Raw genomic sequence first — 22,480 nt, 5'->3', positions numbered from 1 at the left:
TTATATCACTTGTCCTCCCTGTGTGTAATTTTGTATTCTGTAAGACTGTACAGCGCTGCGTACCCTTGTGGCGCTTTATAAATAAAGTTATGCATACATACATACATGTCACCTGTATCTGTAGTTTCTGAAGGCAGAATTTTCAGGCCTGAATTCTGAACATTGCCACCTAGCTGCAGCTGCTAATACAGTATATTGATCAGACCCTGTGTATTTATACCCACATTCAAGGGCAGTCCCACCTACTGAATGAATCATTATTCATTTAGGGGTACATTTATCAAAGTACGATTGATTCTGAATACTGTGTGTATTTTTTGTGTATTTTTTTTGTTAATTTGTGTGACTTTTTCGTACTTTGCGACAATTTGTGTGACAAAATTGTATTGACGAGTATGAAAGTTTTGGATTCATTAAAGCTTCATTATCGTGACTTTCCTTGGGCCAGGTTGGAGCTGCAGTGTGCCATTGAGTAATATAGGAGGCTTCCAAAAACATGCACAGAAGGATCAAAGTCAGAATGGTTTCCCCGCAGTTTACGATCGATCGATACAAAAATTTTGTGACTTTCGGAACGCCATTACGATACTATCGTGACTATTATGATTTTTTCATACGCATTTTCATTCCATTTCCTATCATCAGAAATTATCGTATTTAATCTGAATTTTACCCATTTCGGGATTCAAACTCTTACTTTGATGAATGTGCCCCTTAATGTTACACATGAAGAACTATCTTAGATTGTTATTATGATTTTGCTGTAATTAAAAATTACTATTTGTTAACGATTATTAAGAGAAGAGTTATATTATTACCAGTAGCTACACTCCATTACTTTTAAAAACCTTTTTAAGGAATAAGATATCGTAAACAATTTTAATTAAAAAAAGGGACCACGGTTGGGAGTTTCTTTAATTAACACAGTTTAATTAAGATTTAACTATAGATTTGGATGTAGTGCTCAATTCAAAAGCAAATGTAAAAATGCTACATTTTGGTGGCGTTAAGGGCAAAGACAAACGGTGCGATTAGTCGCTGCGACTTTTGAATATTTTGTCATGGTGATTAATCGTTGTGATTTAGTGTCTGTAGGCTGCACCTCCTGACACAGCGCTTGTCACTGAGCACTGGATTTTTCATCTGCAGAGGTCAACACTTAGGGGCACATTTATTAAAGTACGATTGAGTTGAAATACATAAAATTCATATTGGTTCATACTATGCGTATTTTCTGCGACTTTTCGTACTTTTCGCGACTTTTTCATACTTTGCGACAAAATTTGTGTGTCAAAATTGTATTGTTGTGCCGAGTACAAAAGTTTCGGATTCATTCAAGCTTCAGTATCGTGACTTTCCTTGGGCCAGGTTGGAGCTGCAGAGTTCCATTGAGTCCTATGGGAGTCTTCCAAAATCATGCACAGAAGGATCAAAGTCAGAAAAGTGTTCCCGCCATTTACGTTTGATATGAAAATTTCGTGAATTTCGGATCGCCAATACAATATTATCGTGACTATTCTGATTTTTTCGTAAGCATTTTCGTGATATTTGCGATCATCAGAAATTATTGTATCTAATCCGAATTTTTCCCATTTCGAGATTCAAACTCATACTTTGATGAATGTGCCCCATAGTGGGGAGGTTCTTTAGAAATAAGCATTAAGGGGGAAAAAGGCGAAAGCTGTTCATATTGTATATTTATTACATATATTAAAGGATAAAAAAAAAATGTAAAAAGTGCATAAGTGCAATACACAAGAACTAACATCACATAGAAGAGTTCCACTAATGGTAGGGCCAGTATTTATTATTATTATTATTATTATTATTAGCCCTGATCCTATGTGGCACTGGGTTTATAAATTTAATTACCAGTAGTGATGAGCAAATCTGTTTCGTTCTGCCAAAAAATTTGAGAAACAGTGAAAAATTTGCATAATGTGTTTGTCACAGCTACTAAGCGATTTTTTTATGCATGCAACAATTTTTACACATGGGTGACTTTTTTTCTCACAAAGTCAATGGGTGTTTTTTCTCTGCTAATTTTTTGTCTTGACAAATTTTCACCACAGTTTTGCAAAAAAATACTCCAATGTTGAAATGTGGTATTTCACAGCGAATCCATGCCTGCTGATTTCCCTCAGGACTAATTACCAGGGCATGGTCTGCAAGGAAATTGTATGTTGTTTCTGTCTATCTGCGTGAATTTCCTCTAGGTACTCAATCCAATCTAAAAATATACATGTAGGTTAATAGCCTCCTAATGATACTGACCTAAGTGTAGGGTTGTGTGAAGGTGACTAATTTCTGTATAGCACTGAATAACATGTCAGTGTAATGATAATAAAGAAAATATGCCATTATATACATTTACAAAAATCAAGAAAAAATAATAGAGAGAGACGTAGTATGTATAATATATCTTAAAATACCAACGTACCCTACACAATTGTCATATCATCTTCATTCTATCAGTAAAACAGTTCCGACTATAGTTTTCCCTTGTCATGGTTTTTCCTTCCTCCTGGTGCTTACTTGATCCAACAAGTTTCTGATCAGCCATCCCTGACCACATCTGGTTTTGGTCTGTATTACCTGCCTTACACTGACTTATTTTTTTGCCATTTACAGTAAATGATGAGTTGGTCCAAGGGGAGTTAAATGTTATACCAAGCTACAGTCACAGGGTGATGTAAAATCAGCAACGCAAAGCCTTGATCAATTTCCTGGTTTCAGTAGAGATGAAGGACACAGTCATTTTTTAAGATGCAAAGGGCTACCATATCTTGGAGGTGATACAGCAGCTTTATGCACCTGAAGAGATAAGGCTAAAAAAAATGCACACTTGAGCATATTCGGACCAAAATCAACCCTGTATGTGCAATGACAGGCTGTTGGTATTGTAGTCAATAGCATTAGGTACCATACAGAGTCAGTGATATTATTCTGGCTACTAAAACCCCATGTGAGACAGCATTGAGGATGGCTTTCAATGGGTTTATGTGTACATTTAAGACTTAGGAACAAGATTATAGCATTTGCATTACAGATTTTTCATTTTAATTTGCATAAGCAAAGACTGCTGCAAGCATTCTCTGCTTGATGAAAACTAATAAAGTTTCCAGAAGGACATAAATGCAGAAAACATAGAATAACAGGTTTATTAAAGAAGAATTTCTGAAGCACCATATCATGAAGTTGCCAAGGAATAGAAGGATTCTTTTCAGGAACTCAACTTGTTGTTCCCTTTACTGAGAGCCTTCTGTGCATATGCTCCAAACCACACTTTGTGCCGGATGTTATTTAGAATAAATAGTAAAGCTGAGTGGGTAGCAGAGAATACATCCATTACAATTATGCCTGCATGTTAACTATAGATTGACGGCTTTAAGATGAATTTTATAACTGCTAGTTTAAACATTTCATAAACAATAATAGAAATAGCCCATTATGAGATATTTGATATATTGGTAGTTAGATTATTTCCTCATAAGGATCTTGACAAACCTACATGATCTACATTTGGTTCTGTAGGATCATAACTGTAAATGAGATTTATAGATACTATCTTTCAAGTCATTATGACATTGCTGATTTACTGATGTCATGTACATACTCATGACATATATCATATCAAATAACTGTAGTCCCCACAGCGTGCTACATAAGCTTCTAGTATGCTTCATTACAGTTAGATTAAACAGCTTCAGGGTTTTTATTTCAAAAGCAATACAAATTACATCCATATGGTGTATGTATACATATATATACTATATATAAATAAGTCATGCATAATTCCCCCCTCGCTGCAATTTATAAAGATATTAGGAGAATTTATGTGACTATATAAAAGCTTAAAGCCACAGGCCAAGGTAGGCAAGGCACACAGTAAACGAGAAACACATTAGTGCGTTTACAAGGATATCATTTACAGTTTGGGCCATAGGGAAATAGGCAAACTGTATATTATATAACTGTATATATAAATGTATAAGTTTAATTCTATTACCTTTTTGAATCACACTTCTTAAACCATCCTGAGATTGGTTTACTTTCTGCCTCAGGAACTGTCACCCATATTGCATTTTTATATTGAAAGCAATACATTATTTAGATATATAGATATAAATACACAGCAGAATGCCAGGGGGTATGAAACATTTACCCTTTACTTCGCTGACATTTGTTTGAAAATTATTATTTCCAGTTTCCAGTCTACATGGTGTTGTACATTGGTATCTAAAATGTATTCATTATGACTAACTAAAAAAAATTGTATTTTTGTATGTGAACTCCAGGTTAATTGCTTGAGACAGTAACAAAGTACGTATTTTCAAATAATGAATACTTGACCCCCCTCTTGTAATGAGTTATTGCTTCTTGGCCATTTTTATAAATGCAAAAGGGGCACATGCTCAGTGCCCACTAGGTCAGGGCCCACCTGCTATGACTTTTTCATGAAGCATTCCCCAGAAATAGCAGACAAGTATAAGCAAAAAAGGCAAAGCATGTGTCACTGACCCCAGTTGATAAAGGAAATAGCATTTATCTATACATACAAATATCAGTGCATACATTTTAATTAGTTATTATTTTTAGTTACTGGACTTTTTCTATTTTTGGAAAAGCTCTGCCTAGCAAGATATAACTTTATAAAGTAAGATCCAGAAATTTTCCATAAGGCACAGACTTAGTCAGTTTTCCTAAAAATGAATATGAAGGGTTTTCACCAGTGTTTCTATTAGATATCTATTATAATTGTACACAATGTAAGGTGTCTGTAGGTTAATATAAAAAGGAGGCTTAGGATTCCCCTTACATGAAAAAACAGATATAGCAAATTTCAGCACCACTGTCAGCTTTAAGTTCAATTACTTTTAGAGTAAAATATAGCTATATCATGTTGTGGGGGTATTTTACAATTTTCACTCTTGTCAATCTGGCTATGTTCCTCCAGGCAAAGTACTGTTAAATGGACAGGTCTTTCCCTACTGACACTGATAGTCTTATATGGACTGTCAGCTTCTATCTTTCACTACCTGGAAAAAAAATAGATGGCCAGCCTACTTTAAGGAAGTAAAATTGAGCCACTGAGTAAATGTTACTATATTCATCTTATTTACATCCAGGTGTAGTTGCTGGTTATTTCTATAATAAAAGAAAATTACATCAGACTAAATTTACACTTTTTCATTTAGTAATATATTTGTTTTGGTATATTTGTTTGATTTTAGCCATATCTTTTATCCTAAAGGCTCTCCTTTCGTTTTTTTCGGCTGTTTCCCTTTTTCCTTCTTCTTTACACGTACAACCCTAATCATAAACTGCTTAGCTGTACCTTTATTCCTCTCATTATCAATGTGTAGGAGACAATTTGTTAATTTGTACATTTTTCATGTTTTTCAGGTATTCATTTTTTTTCTTGCTTACATGAAATATACATGCCTTGATCTTTCCCCTACAAACATAATGTGACCTGACCTTCTTGCCAGGATGAGAAAAAGAGGTAAAATAAGCCTTTAAGCAAAAATAACGACAGTCCTATCATACTTACTTCTATGATACAGGCTTCCAGCACTGGAAGGGTCATACAGCAAAGTACAGTGGTAAAGCAAGTAAAATTTTAGGTCAAAGCAAGTCAAAGGGTGTTATAAGTGAAAAAATATTGGTCCTCAGAAAAGTATGTTGGTTAGATTGGGAAAGCCTGTCTTGCTTTGTGCCATATGTCCCAAATTTTCTAAAATTCCAAATAAACAACCTTAGCTAGATATGTAAGTTTGAATAAAGAAAGTATTTATTGAGCAAACTGAGGAATGTTGCAGCTGTGAAAGGAGATCCAAGGGTTTAACAATAGAATTTTTTTTCGGAACACCACTCGCGTATCTCCACAGGGAGCTTCAATTCCTCAGCTGCTCCCAAGCCACTCCATGTACTTTACAAAGGGAAGAAGCACACCAATTTTTCGGCCATGCCTTTCAACACATCTATTGCAGAAAATTAGTGGCACAAGCTTTCTGGGGTTACCCCCTTCTTCAGGTGGAACTTATTTTCTGCAATAAATGTGTTGAAAGGCATAGCGGACAAATTGGTGTGCTTCTTCTCTTTGTAAAGGAGATCCAAGGACACATCAAACATACTAAGATTTTTTTTTACCCAAAGAAAATTTGGGTATGGACTGAACTCCCCAATCTGTGAGTTGAAAATAGTAGTAATTATGAGTTTTGTCACAGCCATACTCTATTTGTAAAAACATGAAGGGGGAGAGGCATTGATGACTAGTATGTCATTTAAAGTGATACTGACACCAAAAAACTACTTTTCAAAATATGAATATACATAAAAAGCTACCTATAGGTCGTGTTGACGGTTTTTCGCTGACAGGTTTGGTTTTATAAGTAATTGTTACTTGAAGTTCCTAAACCTGATTGTTTTGCCACCCTGACTGTCCCTTCTCAGCCTGTCAGTTATAGCTTCTAATGCTAACAGACAAATATGGCTGCCCCCTCATAGAGGAACACATGGGATCAGACAGGTTATGTTAACACCTCAGGCAAATATTTTTATGGCAAAATTATAAAGTTCTTGCAAAGACAATGTTATGATCTTTATGTAAAATAAAGATTTACTTTGTGGTGTCAGTATCACTTTAAGGTTTTGATATATTTTTTGGCTCAAAAAACTACTTGAAGTGGGGGATGTATGAAATGCCCCACAATGGGAGCTAGCCATTAAGCCAGCGTTTTTCAACCGCTGTTCCGGGGTGTGCCTGGTGTGCCGTAGGTGCGGTCCCCTCTGGGACACCTTCCACTTCCTGGCTCCCTGATGCCCGGAAATCGTCACTGCCTGTGACGTCATCCGGCATCGGATCCAGGAGGGCGGAGCAACCAGAGAGGAGAGGCAGCACTATCCTGCCCTGGCACAACCCGACCGGGGGGAGCAACTGCCCAGGCCCTGCCCCGACAGACCAGATCCACCAGGGGCCAGGCCCATGCACAGCCGCCCTACTCCCCACCGGGACACCCCTGGATGCCGCACCCCAAGACAGCCTGACATGTAAGAAAACAATTAATAATAATATATATATAATATAAAATTTTTGTGTGTATAAAAAAAAAAAAAAATCAGTGGGGGGGTGGGTTTGTGGAGAAAATTTTTCACTATTTTGTTTACTTAATATTTCATAATAAAGTAATTATAAAATACTTTCTTTGTGTTTATTTGATTCCTATTCAAGAGAATTACTTTATATATAGTCAATATAGGCACAGAGTTAAATTTTTTAACATTTTCTAATGGTGGTGTGCCTCGTGATTTTTTTCATGAAACAAGTGTGCCTTTGCCCAAAAAAGGTTGAAAAACACTGCATTAAGCTGTCAATAGATTAGCCTGAATAGTACAAGCTAGAACGCTATATCTATTCTGCAGAAAGCTTTACCATACCTAAGTAATTAGCCCTCTGTTTGTTTATGATAGCAGTTTCCATTTTATGTTGGTCTTCATAGCTTCCTGCTGAAGCTCTAGCTGCTGGTGGCTAAAATTACACAGCACAGCTGGGAGGGGGAGCAAATTCTGATGGGGAAGAAGGGAGAGGGAGAGAGGAGCAAACTGAGCAGACTCATGTCCCTGCCTTGAAGGATTTTCTAAAAAAGGAAGTCTGACACAAAAGAACATGTGTACAAAAAAGAAAAAGAAATTCTGTGTTTCTTTTTGATAGAGGACTCTGCAGTGTTTATGTGAGTGTTTATGGCTGTATTTATATAGACCTTTCTAATAAAGCCTACTTGGGTTTTACCTTTCCTTTTCCTTTAATAGTGGTAAATAAGTTTTTTCTTGTCAGGCCCCTATAGGCTGACTCCTTAGTTTAAAGTGATTTTGACTGCCCACTTTAGCAGCCTAAGAGAGCTTCCTCTTAACCCAGGTGCTACCTATCACTTTATTCATTTTTTTTCATGCAGTGGGAAGCCAAAAAAATATTGTACCCTATTGAGAGATACACTTTTTTTTTGTTAAAACATAAGGGATCATTTACAACCACAACCACAAAGCATGCAGTTATTGTGCACATTAAAGGTGTGCTCAAACATTCACAATGACTGTGGTTGCCACCAGCGCCAGTGCATCTGTCCAGCCTATTGACACCTATTGACACAGGGGAAAAAATCTCTAAATGTTAGTGGTGAGAGGGTGAGGTGGTGAAAGTATCAGGGATACTTTCAGCACCTCACCCTCTCACCACTAACATTTAGAGATTTTCGCAAATGTGGCCCCCTGCATTCTTCACACCTCAGATTCAGGCTGTAATCCCCTGTATTGTTTAAACATGTAATCCCCTGTTCTGTTCACACCTCCTACACTATTCACACTGAAGACTGTAAGCCACCACATTGTGTCCCACATTGTTTACCTGTTCACGCCTCACCTATGGCACAAACAGGCAGCATAGGGCAGGCAGAGTATGGCACACACAGGCGGCATAGGGCAGGCAGTACATACAGTGACACAATGCTGGCACTGCTCCTACAGTCTAAGGTGTGAATAGGTAAACAATGTGGGGCATACAGACAGGGTAGGGCAGGCAGAGTATGACACACTCAGGCAGCACAGGGCAGGCAAAGTGAGACACACTGGCAGGGCAGGCAGAGTATGGCACATACAGGGAGGGTAGGGCAGGCAAAGTATGGCACACACAGGCAGGGAAGGGCAGGCAGAGTATGGCACACACAGGCAGGGTAGGGCAGGCAGAGTATGGCACACAGGCAGTGTAGGGCAGGCAGAGTATGGCACACAGTGGCAGTGCCCTATGAGAATGTATTAAAGGGGAAGGAAAGGCTAAGTCACTTGGGGGTGCCAAAATGTTAGGCACCCCCAAGTGACTTAGATCGGGGTAGCAGCGAGCGCTTCCTCCTTCCTTTTCGCTTGCGCGCGCATGCGCAGTAGAGTGAAAAGCCGAACTTAAACAAGAAAGTCGGCTTTTCACTCTACTACGCATGCGCCGGCCGACAGATTTCGCCAGCAGAATAAAAACGAAGGAGGAAGCGCTTCCTACAGCTACCCTGGGCTGGTGCTTTTTTCTCCTAACAGGGGCACTAGCCCAGGGTACAAGGTAAGTGATCTAAGTCACTTGGGGGTGCCTAACATTTTGGCACCCCCAAGTGACTTAGCCTTTCCTTCTCCTTTAAAATGCCATAATATAATTCTTTCACATATGATTGAAGGGTGATATCCCTATGCTGAGCACCAACCATTTGGGTTTTTGCTGCGCTGCCACCATTAGTGTGTATATGATCTTAAAAGCTCTTTTGATAACATGGGTGTGGTTTGAAGTGGGTGTGGTTTAAAAGGGGGAGTGGTCAAAACCAATTTCCAGTAGGCCAGAAAAATTCTGGCCCTCAGTACCACAGGAGTTGGACAGCACTACTGTAGACTATCTTATAAAAGGTTCATTCATTCTGATGCTTCTTATTTAAACTCTAGAAAACATGTGATGTTATTATCTATAGTATTAAATCGAAAAACGTTATTTTTCTTAAAAAAATAGTAAAAAACTGCACTATCCATAATTAAAAAATGCAGTTTAATGACTAATGAACCATATTACAATGGGAAACCAAAGTTTTATTCCTAATTCTGCCATTTTTAATTATATTCCACAATTAGAACTGCATTGAAAATAAGCTACAAAATATTCTTTGGACGCTGATGAAACATAAACTGAACAAACATTTATATTTTATATTGCTAATATTTCTCTTTAGGGGAATGTTAATGTGCTTGATGTTTGATGTGAATTCCCTAATTTATAATGTGTTTTAATTAAATGCTGACGACAGGCTTAGCAGCCTCAAACTTCCTGCCCTGTATTTTAGTTTATCACAGCATTTAATGTCCTCCAGTAATAAACTGTCAAATCATAAAGTAATGTAATCAAGCTGTTCATAAAACTAGGTTTCAATAAAAGGCATCATTATAGGTAACTACAAAACAAAGTAGATTTAAAATGGTACTTCATTTTAAATATTTTATGTATGTATCTTTTGCAAGTGGCATATTAGTAATGATAGATTCATCAAAGCAGAGAGGTTTGAACTGTTACATAAAATGAGTTAAGGTAATATCAGTAATGGCTCTTACAAACAAACATTTAGTCATGTGTTCTCCTAGAGTGACTCTTTCATGCATTCAACCACAATGGGAACGCATGAGTTAATGCAGCCCATGCTTTTCTATCTAGTTGTACTTACTTCACTGCATGGAACAGACGAGCAAAGGTAGAACACAACTTGAAAAAGGTCTGGTTAAATAACCAAATATTGTCTGTGTTAGATGTGAAAAATACTAATAGTTTAGTGTAAAAATGAAACTGGGTAAAATAGATAGACTGTGCAAAATAACAAATATTTCTAATATATTTAATTAGGCAACAATTTAATCTATAAAGGCTGGAGCGAGCAGATGTCTTGCATAATAGCCAGAACACTGCTTCCTGCTTTCAGTTCTCTAACGCCTTAGTTGGTCAGTGACTCTAGGTGGGCCACATGGGACATACCTGTTCAGCTAGTTTGTAAGGATGTAGGTCAGATTCAAAAGCAAACTAACTGAAGAATTGCTCTTCCCCCCTCAAGTCATTGATTGGTCACTGACTGCTAACAGCTTTGAGAGCTGTAAAGGAGGTAGTAGTGTTCTGGCCATTATGTTAGACATCTTCCCACTCCAGTCTTTATAGATTACATTTTTGCCTTACTAACTATATTGAAAACATTTTTTATACTGCGTAGTCTGTCTATTTTACACAGTTTAATTTTTACACTGAACTGTTCCTTTAAAGGCTTATTTATAAGTGCAGTGAGCAAAGTTCATTATCAAGCAAATATTGTCATTTTTTTGCCCACAATGCAGTGTTTTCCTCAATTCTAGCATCACTCAATTAAATGCATTAAAACGCGTGCAATTATGGGTGAATTTTGACACAATTGCGCTGTAGTCTTTATTGTATGGATGTTATAATTTCCATATTTTTTAACATCAAATGATGTATATACCTGATTTGTTAGGCACAAGTTTGCACTGCAGGAACCCTGGAACCGCCTCCACCTTTATTGTTGGTGGTAGCAACAGGATTATCCTGTGTGAATAGGTGCATTATCCTGTGTGAATAGGAGTCACAAGGCAGATCCAGCAACATTCATCGCAACTATGCGGAACTGCAAGGAGTGGCTTTAAATGGCTTTAGAAGTACCATTAGAAAATAGCATTTTTTAAGACAATCATTGTGCCCATTTCTGTGCAACTGCAGCTGTATTAGCTATTCATAAATTATCCATTTTTGTCACCAGGGAAACTGTCACCAAAATGGCTGAAATATATTCAAATATAGTTTTTGTACTTGTTACTGAATGTGTTCCTCAAAACATGACCAGAAAACACATGGCATTATGTATTAAGTAGAAGTAAATCTAGAGCAACTGGAAAATTGGAAACCATCCCTAAGCAGAGGCAGGGGCCTTCAGCACCACCTGTCAGCTTCATTTAATGCTGTTCTAAATCTTTACCCCGGCTGTTTTGCAACACTTTACACCTCCATTCATCCAACTCTCACAAGTAGTAATGAGTGAATCTATGAAAAATTAGACATGGATGAATGGATGAATTTTGACACAATTGCACTGTAGTCTTTATTGTATTAATGTTATCATTTCCAATACTCTACATCAAAATGATGTATGTACCTGATTCATTAGGCACAAGTCTGTACGTAGGAGCCCCACACTTTTTTGACGCACTTGATTTCTTTGTACATGACCAGGACTTCAGGACTTTTTTTTAGATGCAACCATGAATTTATTGTGGTGAAATGTTATGCCCGTTTTGCAAATAAATTTCACCAATGACGAAATGTGGAATTTCGCTGCAACTCCAAAAAATTTGCTCATCCCTACTCACAAGTAACAAGTGAGTTTCAGTTGTCACCTCTCTGAATAGTTATTGGATCTTTAATCCCCTTCTGGGGCATTTCCTCATTATCATATCTATGAGAGGGGGTGCCCAAGAATATGTTATTGATGAACCCCTGAAGGTGGTGGTTGTTTTCCGGACAGTTTTCTGTAATATAATATTGGTAGTTGCCAGTACCCAATATTATAATTAAAATAGGGGCATGGGGTGATCCATATGTGGGCAATCAAAATGATACCAAACATGAGGGGTGTCTCATATTCCAGCCCCCCAGAAACCATCCCTACTAACTGGGGAGTAAGGTCTGGCCCTGTTTGGTATCATTAGGAAGCATGTAATCTCCTCATAACCAATATTTGATTTATAAGGATGTGTACTCAGAGGAGATATGGATCATTTTTTTTAATCCATCTCTTTTTCATAACTGCTCCCCTGCAGCTCTAGGTTCACAACTCCTTCCTTTAATCCACACTTCAACACAACTGACAGTCCCAGCTTCCTTGCGCAAATGTTGACTCCAGATTGTCTTTGAAGGCAGATATGGATATCACTTTTGCACAGTCCCCCTGCGGATGTGTCTAATGGAGGGTCTCTTTGTGGACCTTTGTGAGTTAACCCATATAATTCCAGTGCAATATTGGTCTGGCATGACACAGAGATTAGTTCAGTTTTAGCCATGACACTTTTTTATTTTCTGAGACTGATTTTTATGTGGTATGCTACCAATAGAGTAGGGTAAAGTTTATTTAATTCCAGTATTTCAAAAGGGATTATGATATTTTGCAATTACGGGCCTGTACGTTTGATATCAGTGGTGGGCAAGTTATTTAAAAATTTGTCAAGGTTTCACATTAAAGATTATGTTCTGGAGAATGGGATCAGCATGACTTTATGATGGGTAGATCATGTCAAACAAATGTGATTGCTTTTAATGATGAAGTAAGTTGGAAGTTGCAGTAAATATGGTCTGTTTGGATTTTGCCAAAGCGTTTGGTAAAGTGTTGCATAAATTATTACTTTCTAAACTAAGGTTTGTTGTTTTTGGTAATATTATACAAAACTGGCTTATGGACCATTTACAGCTGATGGTTGTTTATGGTACATGCTCTACTTGGGGTTGAGTTCTTAATGGGGTGGTGCAAGCTTCTGTATTGATTCCACTTTTATATAATTTGTTCACTAATGACTTGGAGGTGGACATTGTAAGTAATGTATCAGGGTTTGTGGATATAAAGAACTATGTAGGCAAATTCATTTAAGCCAAGATGAAAGTTCAACCTAAATTACTATGTTGCTATGACTATGTTACATACCTGTAGTTCTGTCAGGACTATGGAAAGCAAGTAGAGGTTGATATTACCAACAGTTGCTACATTGCAAATCAAATTTAATTGTTAACAATTTTATGGTAAAAAGTGCAACATGTTTGAAGCACATACTGAATAAATATATATTAACCATACAATCATGTACATTATCAGCAGCAGCTATGCATGAAGAGCACTTCCAGAGGAAAGTTTTTGAAAACGATTATGTTGCTATCAATTGTTATTCTGTTGTTATTGCTATCAAAGGTATTCCCATACTCTTCCCTCTTCTTTAGCCCCGAATAATAACACAAGCTTCAGGCAAACTCTCTGTTATATTTTTCTATTTTTAAACATGTATTTGGCCTCTATAACTGAATTATTTAGATTGCTGAAAGCAGAAAAGGCTACCATTTTTTATAAAAGGTATACAACTGTCATTAAGTGATCATTTCAATTGTCAACATTTCTCATCAAGCTAACAGAGAACGTTCACAAACTATACTGATCCAATGCAATGAACAAGTAAGTCTATTAAAGAAGGAACTGAGAAATACATTTCCATTATTCATGCACTGTACCAGCGAGATCCTCAGTCAGACTAAAGCAGTGAGCACCATCGCATTAAGGGGTTGTTCACCTTTAATGTCCAAATCTTTTAAACCAATTAAAACAGGCTTCCCCTTTGGAAGCATCACCTGGGATCAGGGCCCCCCTTAGCTCCTTACAGATCAGTCATTCAACTACTACACTTATGTAGTTCAGCACCTGGATTCCTGAACCGGCCCCAATACATCTGGAGAAATGTCAAACCATGTTAGTAGATAATATATGAAGTATTTAACTGGATGAGAGGAAGCAGTGTGACATTGGTCTCCTTTTTGGGGTCTGAAGGTTAAAAACTGAGATCTACTATTGCTGTAACAAAGTAAAGAGGTCGCTTTAAAGCTAACAAATACTTGGTTGATTAATGCAGTGTTTTTCAACCTTTTTTGGGCAAAGGCACACTTGTTTCATGAAAAAAATCACGAGGCACACCACCATTAGAAAATGTTAAAAAATTTAACTCTGTGCCTATATTGACTATATATAAAGTAATTCTCTTGAATAGGAATCAAATAAACACGAAGAAAGTATTTTATAATTACTTTATTATGAAATATTAAGTAAACAAAATAGTGAAAAATTTTCTCCACAAACCCACCCCCCACTGATTTTTTTTTTTTTTTTATACACACAAAAATTTTATATTATATATATATTATTATTAATTGTTTTCTTACATGTCAGGCTGTCTTGGGGTGCGGCATCCAGGGGTGTCCCGGTGGGGAGTAGGGCGGCTGTGCATGGGCCTGGCCCCTGGTGGATCTGGTCTGTCGGGGCAGGGCCTGGGCAGTTGCTCCCCCCGGTCGGGTTGTGCCAGGGCAGGATAGTGCTGCCTCTCCTCTCTGGTTGCTCCGCCCTCCTGGATCCGATGCCGGATGACGTCACAGGCAGTGACGATTTCCGGTCATCAGGGAGCCAGGAAGTGGAAGGTGTCCCAGAGGGGACCGCACCTACGGCACACCAGGCAACATCTCTCGGAACAGCGGTTGAAAAACGCTGGATTAATGTACTACTTTTTGCTTAGGGGCAAGGTTTTTAAATGGAGCAGAATTAATTAGGGTGAAGGCTAGGGTTACAAGTTCACATCCTACTGCCTCAGGTTGTTGAACCAGTAATGGAGGAAGTTAGAACTCATAGCTCAAGTGCACATTACATGTACTTTTAGCTATTTTTAATAAGAGAAAGATGAATTGTATAATATATAGCATCATATATCTTGCCTTCTCTACAAAAAATCTGAATAAGGTATCTGAGGCTGTTACAATGTACTGTATAAACTATTTCATATAGAACCCTGATTTGAATGAGTGCACCAAACCCTATATTTTTGTATTCAGCCAGATTTGGTTACATGGCGCTCCGAGGCCACCCCTTTTCTCCAACTGCCCACCTCCCCGCACGCGCACACTTAACTCACTTTTGGAGCAGTGGAGAGAGGATGCACTGAAGTTTCTGTGTGACCAGGCCCCATTGCTCCGTATGTAAGCATGGGGCTCGGTCAGCTTGCTGCCCCTAAATTTGTGCCGCCTTAAGCCCTGGCCTTTGTGGCCTCCTGGATTCATCAGAACCCCCGAATCCTTGTAAGGAAATTAATAATGCTGCAAGTGGAATTTTTTTTCAATACATAGGGTTCAGCGAGGCTCTTGGATTTGGCCAAATCCTGCTTAAAATGGTTTGGATTTGGCTAAATCCCAAAATGAATCTGGGATTTGGTACATCCCTTCTGATTTGTTTATTCTTATACATTGTTTACACATGTTTTTAATTAAAAAAAATATATTCTTGGTTGTTTTTTATTATAAAGCACTGATGGGTCCTTGTTTTGTTTTTACCTTCACTTTCTACCTCTCCCTGGTAATCAGGGTCATTAGTTTAAGGGAGGCCAAATATGTGCAAAAATGAACCTTCCTCTTCCCAATAGTTACCTGTGATAAGGCTTACAGATATGGAGGAAACATTATTAAGTATCATGGAGGTGTATGTAAAATGATAAAAAGACTATAGCTATGGCAATGCATGCCCTATTAATTGAACTTATGTTGATCACACTATATTGGCCATTTACATGTAATATTTTGTAATAATGAGTGTATGATATATTCAGTACAGAGACTTGTATAAGTAAGTTTGCTGACTATAAGATCTGTTTATAATTGACCTGACAGTGCATGCCATCTTCAGGGCTGGAACTGAGCACCCCACTGACTGATGCAATGTGCACACAGCACAGTCAGATAGGTGGAAACCCTTCTTTCTTCTTTCATTTGTGCCTCCTTGACATGAACACCTCTAGGGGAAATTCCTTCAAGGATGAAGACTCAGTTGGTCTTTCAGTTATTTAAAGTGACAAACAGAATATGCTCACAACAAGAATGCAACTTCCATATTTGACCTGGAGCCTTAGGAGTAGCACTTGGGTTTATTGGTAGGGGTAGGGAACTGTAAAAGTGTTCTGAGTAGCTTTACTGATTTTTTAAATGTAGGAGTATATTTACAGGTGCATCCTCAGCAGATCTCCTCATATTTAGCAGTGGACTATTGACAAATAATTGTCTAGGCACATTCTAACATATTGATGAACCTTTTAAGATAAAGTTCTTAAAAAGTAAATTGCTTTATCATTAATAGCTATCGTTTATTTTAAGTATGATCGTATTCTGTCAAACAGTTTTGGTGGGGAGAATAGTACTTGTAAATCTAGCAGTAGTGTTCTATTTTTATATGTAGCAAGCTATGCCAATTTGCAGTTTACTAACCACCACAGATCTTGGCATCTCCAGTACGTGGTTACATTTTGCATCTGCTCAATTGTGTGCATCTTTCCTGTGACTGCTATCCTACTAAAGAGCATTATTATTTTGTAAGATAGAGAAAAAGAATGCTGAAAAGCAATATACAGAACTATACAGTATAAAGAAGTAGTAAATATCGATCATTTTATTTTTTTAAGAGGGAAGTCTTACTTTGCATACCCAGTAGAAATGGTGATGGGTTGGCCAAGTGCTGTACTTATGACATAACAAGTCCGCATCTACTTGTAAGCAGCTACTCCATGGCTGGTGAACTCTATAAAGATGAACCAAGTGTTCACTGGTTGAATAATTAGTACAGCCTCCTAGCACTATCGGCCTTTGTTAGTAAAAGTTCTTACTTCTCTCTCGCTCACTTACATAGTACATAATTACATAGAGTTGAAAAAAGACCATCAGCACACACAAACCTATTGTGACCTATCTATACACTCACATACATAAACCATATATACCAACATCAATACTGTAGATTTTAGTATCACTAAATCACTAATAGCCTTGGATACTATGTTTGTTTAAGAACTCATCCAGGCCCCTCTTAAATACATTAACAAAATCTGCCATTACAACATAACTAGTAAGGGCATTCCACAACCTCACTGCCCTCACCATCAAAAACTACTTACGCTGCTTGAAATAAAAGTTCCATTCCTCCAATCTAAAGGGGTGACCTCTGGTGCGCTGGTCTTTTATGGGAAAAAAGAACATCCCCTATCTGCCTATAATCCCCTCTAATGTACTTGTACAAAGTAATCATGTCGCCTCGCAAGCAGCTTTTTTCCAGAGAAAACAACCCCAACCTCGACAGTCTAACCTCATAGTTTAAATCTTGAATCCCCTTTACCTCCTCCAGCTCATTAATATCCTTCTTAAAGGGCAAGTCAACCCCAAAAATAATTTTTTGCATAATGAAAGAAAACATAATTCTATGCAACTTTCCAATATGAAATAATTAAAAATTTGTAGCGTTTTAAAAGTTATTTGTAAATGTAATTGCTATTGAAAGCAGCATTTGCTGAACTCCTGGTTGTTACATTTTAAACAATGTTGCAAAGGTCTTGCTTCTCCAGCAATACAGGACTGTCAGGCTGCTGCCTTATGTTACAATGTTTCAACAGTCTGAGCCACCAGGGCAGAGAATAGAAAAGGACAGGCAAACACTGCTTCTAATAGCAATTATAAATACAAATAACTCCAAAACCATTACAAAACTTGTAATAAATGTATATTGCAAAGCTGCGTAGAATTTTGGTTTCTTTTATTAGGCAAAAAATTATGTTTTGAGTTGCCTTGTCCTTTAAGGACTGGAGCCCAAAACGGCACCGCATACTCAAGGTGAGGCCTTACCAGGGACCTATAAGGAAGTAAAATTATGTTCTCATCCCTTGAGTCAATGCCCTTTTTTATACAAGACAGCACTTTATTTGCTTTAGTAGCCACAGAATGGCACTGCCTGGAATTAGAAAACTTGTTATCTACAAAACCCCCCAGATCCTTTTCAATTAAGGAAACCCCCAACACACTACCATTTAGTGTGAATTTGCATTTATATTTATCCTACCAAAGTGCATAACTTTGCACTTGTCAACATTGAACCTCACTTGACACGGAAGTTGTCAATCATGAACTATTCTTTCAGTGCTAGCCTGGCCACAATCACAATCCATCCAATGCAGCCCTGATCTAGCCAACCCCAACCCTAATTCAACATGGCTCCTTTCAGATGTCCTGTCAGCTTCCTCACCAAATTAGTGTTCTTGCCCCTACTAACTCAGTCGTTTCCAGCACCAAAGTGCACAGCTGCATCCTTTGAGGGATACTGTAATGATTGTCATGATGTACTTTTTATTTCTAAATTATGCTTTTTTACATAGCAAATAATTTAACAATAACCAACAAATATATATTTTTTAGTTGTAATATTGGTGTGTAGGCAGCCATCTCAGTGCATTGTGCCTGAGTCTGAGCTTTCAGAAAGCTTTCAGATAACCTATTGTTTCTCCTACTCCCATGTAACTGAAGGAGTCCCAAGCTGGACTTGGCTTTGTTACTATTGAGTGCTATTCTGATATCTACTGGGAGCTGCTATTTTGCTACTTTCCCCATTGTTCTGCTGATCACCTGCTGGGAGAGGGTAATATAACTCCAACTTGCAGCTCAGCAGTAAAGTGTGAATGAAGTTTATCAGAGCACATTTTACATGGCTGTGGCACCCTGGGAAAGGAAGAATATGGCTTTCCCCATGTGAAATTTCAAAATTAAACATTAAAAAATCTGTGTTTTTGGAAAATGGATTTCAATGCAGGATTCTGCTGGGGAAGCTCTATTAATTGATATGTTTTGAAAAAACATGTTTTTCCATGACAGAATTCTTTCAAAGTCATGTGACTTGACAGACACTTGAACTAAATATTTTCCGATGCTACATTTTTTGTATTTTCTTTAAATTTAAATATTCAACTATGGCTCGGATTTGACTTTTTTTTAAATAAACATTTTTTTAGGGGATTAAGTATTTGACTGGATATTCTGAATACTTGAAAGATAGAAAGAAACCATTATCTACAAATGTATTCATTGGGATTATGTTGAATGGGAAACTCCAGCCCCAATTTGCAGGTCAATGCTTAGAACCCACCTCTTTCCAAAAGTGTAATTTTTGCACATTTTGTAGTATGAAACCAAATGAATACACTTGTGCCAGTCATCTATTAAGTATTCCTGCTTTCTCTCAGTGCATTTTTTTCCAACAGGATATTGGCCCCAGGGAACAACCTAGCATAGTAGATAACCAGAATATGGCTTTCCTTGTCCTTTAACCCACCCAAATTTTAGAGAAAGCAGCAATGCCACTAAATGGTATTTCTTCCTTTTTGCATCTTTGTTTAGGACACTGAACTGGTAATCCTAAAATGCCTAGAGGGAGAGATATGTATGGTAATCTTTGAAATGTTGGTATGTGAATCTCTCAAATGTAAATGTACCTTATTAGCCTTAAAGCAGAGTTTTTTTTTAATTTTCAAGTTTATGGCCCTCTTTAAGGACAAAATTGTCAACCATTCAGCTTTAAAGGAACAGTAACATCAAAAAATTAAAGTGTTTTAAAGTAATTAGAATATAATGTGCTGTTGCCCTGCAAAAAACTGGTGTTTTTGCTACAGAAAAGCTACTATATAAATAAGCTGCTGTGTAGCCATGGGGCAGCCATTCAAGCTGGAAAAAAGGAGAAAAGGCACAGGTTACATAGCAGATAACTAGTAGATAAGCCCCATATAATGGGGGTTTATCTGTTATCTGCTAAGTAACCTGTGTCTCCTTTGAATGGCTGCCCCCATGGCTACACAGCAGCTTACTTATATAAACTATAGTAGTCTTTCTGAGGCAAACACACCAGTTGTAGCAATGCAGGGCAGCAGTACATTATATTGTTATTACTTTTATACACTTTAATTTTTTGGTGTTACTGTTGAATTGTGTAGGGCAGCATTTCAGTGTGTACCCTAAGTTTAGCATTTATATAAGCATTACAGGTTCCTCTAAGAGTTATACAATATATTTAGCTCCTTTTAGGGCTCATTTGCTAAGGGCTAGTTCAAGTGCTGAAGTGCTAAAGGCTACAGTATTATGGTCATTGAAACAACATAGTAAGTGCTTGCACAAAGTGCACACTGTGCAGACAAAGAAAGCACTGCTCAGTGATACAATGGAGTTCTATACCTAATTCCTACTGTGAGTAGGTGGTAAGTATAGCAGGGCTGTGGAGTCGGTAGATAAATTTCCCGACTCCGACTCCGACTCCTCAGTTTCTGATACTTCCGACTCCGACTCCGACTCCACGACTCCGACTCCTCTGTTTTAAATATGCTAATGTATTTTATACATCCAGGAAGGGGAAGGGGCACTTAAAACACAACTGAACTGATAATAAACTGATAGACAATTTTATCTATACTCCTACTCCTAATGATTTCCCTAGAATCCCATAGTCATGTTTAAAGTTTAAGCTAACATTACAGCTGAATTACAGCAGTTTTTCAAATGTTCAGTCTTAAAGGAACAGTAACACCAAAAAATAAAAGAGCTTTAAAGTAATAAAAATATAATGCACTGTTGCCCTGCACTGGTAAAACTGGTGTGTTTGCTACAGTAAAACTACTATCATTTATATAATAAGCTGCTGTGTAGCCACGGGGGCAGCCATTTAAGCTGGAAAAAAGGAGAAAAGGCACAGGTTACATAGCAGATAACAGATAAGTTTTGTATAATACAATAGTGTTTTATCTGTTATCTGCTATGTGCCTGTGCCTTTTCTCCTTTGAATGGCTGCCCCCGGGGCTACACAGCGGGGTACTTATATAAACTATAGTAGGGTTTCTGTAGCAAACACCCCAGCTGTACCAGTGCAGGAATGGCTGCCCCCGGGGCTACACAGCGGGGTATTTATATAAACTATAGTAGGGTTTCTGTAGCAAACACCCCAGCTGTACCGGTGCAGGAATGGCTGCCCCCGGGGCTACACAGCGGGGTATTTATATAAACTATAGTAGGGTTTCTGTAGCAAACACCCTAGCTGTACCGGTGCAGGAATGGCTGCCCCCGGGGCTACACAGCAGCTTATTTATATAAACTATAGTAGGGTTTCTGTAGCAAACACCCCAGCTGTACTGGTGCAGGAATGGCTGCCCCCGGGGCTACACAGCAGCTTATTTATATAAATTATAGTACATTTTCTGAAGTAAACACACAGTGCAGGGCAGCAGCACATTATATTTTAGTTACTTTTATACACTTTCATTTTTTGGTGTTACTGTTCCTCTAAACTATTGACTACCCATTCCCTTCACATATACAAGTATTTCTAGTCCTGCAAATTTTTTTTACTTAATTAGTTATCAGTGAGAGTTAGGCTGGGTTCCCAGTGGGCATTGTGTTCCCTGTAACAGAGGAAAACGTCGCAGTGGAGCTGCCGCACCGTAACTGTGCGTTACGTCCCATTTAGTGAAGCATACAGCCAATGAAAAGCTTCATGGTCACTCAACGTGTTCGTTTATGCACTGCGTCCATTGGGTTTTATTCTTATAGCAGAGAAGTAATTAATTATGACTGTTTTTTAATTGGGACATTTAAACTTGCTTTATTTTTTTTTTTTATTCCCATTTAAATTTAGTAGGAGTCGGAGTCGGAGTCGGTTCATTTTTTGCCGACTCCGACTCCAGGTACCCAAAATTGCCTCCGACTCCGACTCCTCGACTCCGACTCCACAGCCCTGAAGTATAGGGCCCTGGCTGTGCCTTGTATCCCCTAGCGTTCCTTTTTTATGCCAGGTGAATGATGCACAATGAAGGGTCATGCAAGGGGATGCCCGCATCATGCCCAAGTCCTTCCCACATGCTACTCTTCCATAGCAGAGGCAAATTGCAGCATTTTTAGTCCAGTACAGCTCTGTGCTCCATACTAAATAAATAAACAATTGTGTCTAACATGGTTAACAACATTTTAGACAAAAGCCACGCTTTTGAAAAAAACCTCTTTTAAGTCTAAAAAAAATATCGAAGTTGTAATTTCCAGATAAGTTCAAACTTTTGTGGCACTCAAATACTGCTACTTAATATTATAGTTATTATTAATTTTATTTCAGACAGCAATAAGTTTAAATGAATAATGCCATTCAAAAACAATATATATATATATATATATATATATATATATAAAAATATACGTATATACTTATAGTATATACGTATTATAGTTCAGTAAATAAGATTACAGCTATGTTTATTATAGCTGCAATTCAGTGTTACT

The sequence above is a fragment of the Xenopus tropicalis genome, chromosome 1 (genome assembly GCF_000004195.4).
Source record: "Xenopus tropicalis strain Nigerian chromosome 1, UCB_Xtro_10.0, whole genome shotgun sequence".
NCBI classification, from domain to species: Eukaryota; Metazoa; Chordata; class Amphibia; order Anura; family Pipidae; genus Xenopus; species Xenopus tropicalis.
The sequence above is the reverse complement of the archived record's forward strand: the minus strand, read 5'-3'. Positions refer to the sequence as shown.